Source organism: Schistosoma mansoni, chromosome 6, assembly GCF_000237925.1.
Source record: "Schistosoma mansoni strain Puerto Rico chromosome 6, complete genome".
Classification (NCBI taxonomy): domain Eukaryota; kingdom Metazoa; phylum Platyhelminthes; class Trematoda; order Strigeidida; family Schistosomatidae; genus Schistosoma; species Schistosoma mansoni.
Genome location: NC_031500.1, coordinates 4,381,221 through 4,388,260, shown reverse-complemented (window position 1 = coordinate 4,388,260; position 7,040 = coordinate 4,381,221).

The window sequence follows — 7,040 nt, the reverse complement described above, 5'->3', positions numbered from 1 at the left end:
TCACTACAAACAAATTACCCAACCAAATACTTTACTGTGGGGAATTTGCGAGCTCGACTTCTGTAAGACACTAATATTGATTAACATTATTCGTTGTGAACACCTGAGGTTGTTTACAAATTTCACAAAGATTGGTTATTTATTAATATAATAGAATTCAGAGTACGAAGATGAAATATAATTACTAAAAAACTCACCCATGTACGTATTTTGTTACTGACAAACGTCAGTCCAAAATAGTCAGCTTCATAAAGATCTAGGTTCTGACACACCTGATCGAAAAGAACTTGACCAATATCATCACGACTCAACTGGAAAACAAGCTCCTCACCATCAAGCATAATGACACAAACTGATGTAGAATTATCAGATGGCTTGGTGATTTGTGATACATGAGCTATTTTGGTATATTTCCAGACAATAACTTACAAATCATGTGTGGACATAAATACATGAAAAGGATAACTAATCGACTTTGAAGTGGTTTAGTCCACCTAGTTCACACTCTCCTAAGGTTTTTAAGTTAAAGTCTATTCCCCCTATTTCCATTCAATTAACTCCTTTCTGGCCTCATAATATCGAGTCCTGGTTCTGCTACGCAGAAGCCGACTTTAACGGCCACAGCATTACAGACTCACGCTCACGATTCCTCGCGGTAGTTAAGGCGTTACCGCGTACGGTACGTAACACCTAGTATGTTTACTAGTGATGTTTCGGAACCTTACGAAACTCTCAAACGTTCGATTCTAAAACGTGGAGACCTAACCGACCGACAACGGTTAGACCGACTCCTCCATAACATCGACCTGCAACATGGTTCTGCTACAGATATGTTGCTTAGGATGAGAGAAGTGATAGGTCAAAGAACCTTCGACGAAGGCCTATTCAAAGAACTTTTCTTATCCAAACTCCCAAAACAGGTGCAGGCGGATCTCGTCTCGTTCCAAAACAACGCTGTAGACGAGCTGGCTGCATCTGCCGACCGAATCCTAGAAATCACCAAATCCACTAGCGCCGAGGTCTTTTCCGTCAAAGAAAAACCTCAAACGACCCCGATTGACATTACCGAACTATGTCATACACTGACACGAAATCTTAGGTTTCGTAATGACCGTAGTCGGTCAAAATCCTCACGTAGGAGCGTTTCACGTAAGCGATCTGCCTCTCGACCACGAGAGCCGGACAACCCCGACTGGTGCTGGTATCACAACCAGTACGGTAAATCCTCTAGAAATTGCAGAAAGCCCTGCAATTACCCGAAATCTAAGGCGACTGACACGAATAAGATTTCGGGAAACTTCCAAGCCGGCACGCGTTAACGGCAGCCGTAGCCGGCGAACACAGCCGCCTCTTGTATGTCACGGATGTGACTACGAAAGTTCGCTACCTCGTCGACACTGGCGCAGAAGTTAGCGTTCTTCCAGCAAATCCCGACGACAGACTTCGCGAGTCTGTTTTAAGTTTACAGGCGGCAAACGGAAAGCCGATCGCTACTTACGGTAAAAGGTACGTCTACCTTAACGTGGGTTTACGCAAACCCATACACTGGATTTTCGTTGTTGCAGATGTCTCTATGCCAATCATTGGTATAGACCTGTTACAATATCACAATCTACTCATCGACACACGCTCACGAAGGTTAATAGACGGAAACACTAAGTTATCTGTTTGTGTAACTCCTTGTTCTGGTTGCAGGTTATCCCCAGTCACGATTAAGCACACCATAGACCCCTTGTACCAATCATTACTGGACAAATACTCAGGGATATACCAACCGTAATCGAAATTGCCTTGTGTAACCAGCAATATTACACATCACATCTCGACTACAGGACCACCTGTATTCTCGAAAGCCCATCGACTCGCTCCCGAAAAGCTTAGGTTAGCCAAAAACGAATTCGACCATATGATAGACTTAGGGATAATTCGACCATCAAATAGTCCATGGTCATCCCCATTGCACATGGTCCCTAAAAAGGACAGCAACGATTGGCGGCCAACTGGTGATTATCGGCGCCTGAATGCTAAAACCGTTCCCGATCGTTACCCGTTGTCTCATATTCACGATTTGACAGCTACCTTGAAAGGTACAACTGTCTTTTCGAAAATCGATTTAGTTAAGGCTTATAACCAAATCCCGATGGCACCTGACGACATTCCTAAAACCGCCATCATCACTCCTTTCGGTCTTTACAAATTCTTGCGAATGCCTTTCGGCCTAAGAAATGCGGCTCAAACCTTCCAAAGGTTTATAGACGACGTCTTTCGAGGTCTCAACTTCGTACATGTGTATGTTGATGACTGTCTAATAGCAAGTCCGGACAGAGAATCACATCTCAAGCATCTGGACATTGTTTTTGATCGACTCTAAAGGCATGGCATTACTGTAAACATTCAGAAATGCCAAATCGGAACCAACTCCTCAGACTTCTTAGGACACACTATTGATGCCCAAGGCATCCGACCCCTTAGGAGCAAAGTGGCGGCCATTCTGGATTACCCAGAACCGACCACAATCAAGCAGTTGCGAACTTTTAACGGACTTGTAAGTTTCTGCAGACGGTTCATACCCAAATGCGCATCATTTATGAAACCATTGACCGACCAGCTTCGTGGAAATGCAGAATCAACTAGTTTAGACGACACAGCCCGTAAAGCATTCTCCACAGTTAAGGAACACATCGCTAAGGCAACCCTGCTTGCTCATCAGGACACTCAAGCGCCCATTAGTATCGCCGTAGACGCATCCGACTCAGCAATCGGAGGAGTCTTACAACAATGGGTTAACAACTCGTGGCAACCTTTAGGATTTTGCTCGAGACGGTTGCTAGACGCGGAATCTAGGTACAGCACTTTCAGTAGGGACTTCCTAGCTATGTATTGTGCTGTACAGTATTTCCAACATCCCATCGAAGGAAGAGAATTCACGCTTTTTACCGATCACAAACCTCTTACCTTCTCCTTAAGTTCATCTTCAGACTAGTACTCACCGCGAGAGTCTCGACAACTCGACTGAATTTCGCAGTTTACTTCAGACATACAACACATTTCTGGAGCAAACAATGTAGTCGCAGACGCCTTGTCTCGAATAAGTTCCTTGAACAGTTTCCAAGGAATCGACCTTCTTAAACTCGCTCAGCTTCAAAAAGAAGACATTGATCTTCAGCATGAGTTATCCTCGACAACTCTTAAACTAAGTATTAAGCAGATAGGAACAGGTAAGGAAACCTTACTTTGCGACACATCTACAGGTGGGGATCGTCCAATAGCACCAAAACATTATCGACGCAACGTCTTCAATACGTTGCACAATCTTTCTCACCCAGGTGCTAGTGCAACAGTCAAACTTATAGCCGAACGCTTTTGCTGGCCTGGCATGAATAAAGACGTGAGGGAGTGGGCACGCTTCTGTGTAAGCTGTCAGAAATCTAAGGTCATAAGACATAACAAATGTCCCTTAGGCTCTTTCAAAACCCCTGACGTTCGTTTCGACCACGTCCATCTAGATTTGGTAGGACCCTTACCTGACTCGAACGGATACTCATATCTCCTAACATTCGTAGACCGTTTCACTCGGTGGCCAGAAGCAGTACCTATTAAGGACATTACTGCTGAAACAGTAGCCCGCGCCTTCGTCAAACGGTGAGTAGAAATTTTCGGCTGCCCTTCAACCATTACTACAGAACACGGACACCAGTTCGAATCTGAACTTTTCCGTTGTCTGACCAAACCACTAGGAATCACTCGCTTCCGAAAGACCGCCTACCATCCACAAGCAAACGGGTTGGTAGAACGTTTTCATCGACAACTAAAAGCTTCACTATCAGCTACAAACGTTTCACAGTGGACAGACACTCTTCCACTCGTCTTACTAGGCATTCGCAATGCAGCGAAAGCTGACATTGGATACACTGCAGCTGAACTCGTTTATGGAACGAAACTTTGACTCTCAGGAGAATTCATGGACTCTTTATTTTCTTCCATGAACATGAATCTAAACTCCTACATAAGCAGGCTTACAAACGTGATCCATTCGGTTTAACTTGTTTCCACTCGACCTCAATCAACTGATGTTTTCGTTCCACTTGACTAACGATATGGTACACATGTCTTCGTACGTCAGGACTCACACCGACGACCCCTCAAACCAGCACACGAGGACCTTTCAAAGTTCTTCAGCGTGAACCCAAGTATTATATAGTCGATAAGAACGGCAATAACGATAGCATCTGCATCGATCGAATCAAAGCAGTATATTTAGAAGGAAACCCTAGCTACATCGACTTTCCTTCGGTACAGGCAAACGACACAGCTACTACACCTGCAGTACCCCACACGACAACCGACACACAACTTGATACTTCGTCAATGTCGATAGATAAACCTAAAACAACGCGTTCTGGAAGAAGAATAAGATTTCCAGAACATCTTAACGTCTATTGCACGTAGGACAAAAGCTTTATCTCGAATTCCCTTTTCATTGTTTATTTTTTTATTTTATTAAAAAAAACAAAAAAACAAAACATTTCTATTTTTTTGAGCGTATTTATATTTTTTTGTATATAATAAAAGAAAAAAAACCCTTATTTTCCCGATCGCTTTTACGCTGTTTGTAAGTGTATTAGTTTATTCATTTTTTCCCCGCTCATCTTGTGTCCTTACGCAAGTACGAGTGTATTTTCGACATGCACTCACACGTTTTATTTTTCCTTTTTTCCAGGACGGCTGGAAAAGAACGACGAAGTTTCGCAAGGAACCGAAATTTTCATAGTACTTTATTTCTTTATTGCTATGTTGTACATTTTGATCCCCTAGCTTAAGGAAAGACGACCAGACGCTGCTAAACGAAGCAAGCTATCAGAAGAGTGTTTACCAACGACAAACTCGTTGGGTTTAAACTTCTGGCTGGTCACGTCTTAGGGGCATCACTACCTCACTAGGGGGGCGAGTGATCTGTAGCTGTAAATAATTCCCCAAAATCAATAGCTCATTAAGTGTTCGACATTGGATGCTGACCACGTTGTTTAAGTGGACTTGTTTAGCTGAAGGCTTTCGGTCATGCATCCGCACCAGATCACGTTTCAACTCCGCGTGGGACACTGCTCCTGCGTTCATTAGCCAGCTTATAGTAAAGGTTCCTCGATATATTGGTAACGTATCGAATATATCTTTCCTACCTCTTCTCGTCTGACTTCTGGTTTCTATTTGACCGGGAACGATCGATTATAGAAGATACTACTGGTTGCTAGTTGTAAAACTAGAATATCCGTTGTATCCTCAGTCCGTTAAAACTAGTGTTGAACACTTACAGAGCTATTGATTTTGGGAATTTATTTACCGTGCTACTTATCTCTTGTAACAACAAGCGAGCTTAGATCAAATGCATCTTAACAAGTGGACAACTTTCCAAAAAATATTCGAATTCATCCATTTCTGAGTTCTGATTTGATTGGGTTGGTATACCTCGATTATGTGGGCGCTGGAGACAAGGACCTCATCACACTCTGAATATTTGTGATATCTCTAGGACTAAACGGAATATTATTGTCTTCGGGACATCTGTGTTCACTGACCTGTGGTCTAAGATATAAGTATTATCTAACCTTAAAACGGCTTAAGTTACTTCCAAATTTATAAAAATTGTTTACAAACTACCTTCACCAAGCATCTACGCAAACAGAAAAATTACATGAGCCAAAAATTAGTAACTCAGGTTTCTTAAGTTTTCCCTTTGAATATCATAGGTTAACATCCTGTCAGACAAATTTTCAGTTATTTGTTGTTCGTTAAGGATTGAGGATTAGGAACCACATTCAACACTTAACGTTACATAACGATGTTCGGGCCTACGTTTTCTGTTAGGTCAGAGTCTGCTACAAAGTCAAAGTCTGGCTTTTTCCGTAACATTTACAACGACCCATACAAGTGGTAAGTAGCTGCTAATGTAAATCTAGATCTTCAGGTCGCTCGTGAAAAGCGTCACGATGTTCGCCTCTGCGGTTACTGGTTTTCTGATCATACGTGAAGTCGTCAATGCTCCTACCCAAACTCTGTAGACAAAAATTTTGTTATCAAAAAAAATAAAATATTTTCCTTGTTCGTTTCAGTTTTTGTTACTATATCCTTCGGCATATATGTGCTGAAAGGGATCTATGTATTTCTAAATGTATCCCTTCATAAACTTTGTCCTTAGGTGTCTAAAGTGTCAATCAATGAACAGTATGGCCACCGAAATAAATTACAGCAACCCGTTTGACTGTGTTGAGGTTTCCCGGGCGAGATATAAGCAGCTAAGGGACCGTCAATTAAGGCGACGTCGGGTTATTTTACGACATCTACTGAAGAACAGTTCATTTTCATTAAGGTTAGAAAACAACAACCAACTCAGCCTAACTCTGTCAGATTTACTTGGTTACCGCAAACCTTCCTACCTACAGTTTGACGAGAACGTTTGTAGGAAGCGGGCGATTCTGTGAGTTGTATTTTTGTCAGCCTTCCATTCTTAATTTGTTTGTTTACAGAAGACTTAAGTTATCCTAGTAGGAATTTTCTTATGATCACATACAACTTAGTCTTTGTTATCATATATATTGCGCTACATAGTGACATAGGATTATTCGTACACAACTATCACTGTACATCAATAATTCCAGTTGTTTCTGTGGGTTTATTTCTTCTGAATGCACCATACAGATAGTTTAACGTGTTCAAAATATTGTGTGATTGTTAATAAATTCGAATGTCATTTAGCAAGTTTTAGTATAGGACAGTACCAATATCCTTATGTTCTAGCTCCCACAACTCACATCACAGTGATGGACGAAACTAACTACAGTGGAAATCGGAACTTAAGGAGTACAGTTCAGATCGGCACCTAACTCACTTTGTGCTTAAGGTAAAATCAATTGCATCTCTTTGGGTCTTAACCAAAGTTTTATCGTCTCAGCCAAGAAACACATTTGTTGGTTCTATCTTTTTCGTCTCGTCTCCAGTTTTTTCCAGTTAGTTACTATATCAGTCAGCGTTGCACGCTGAGGTGA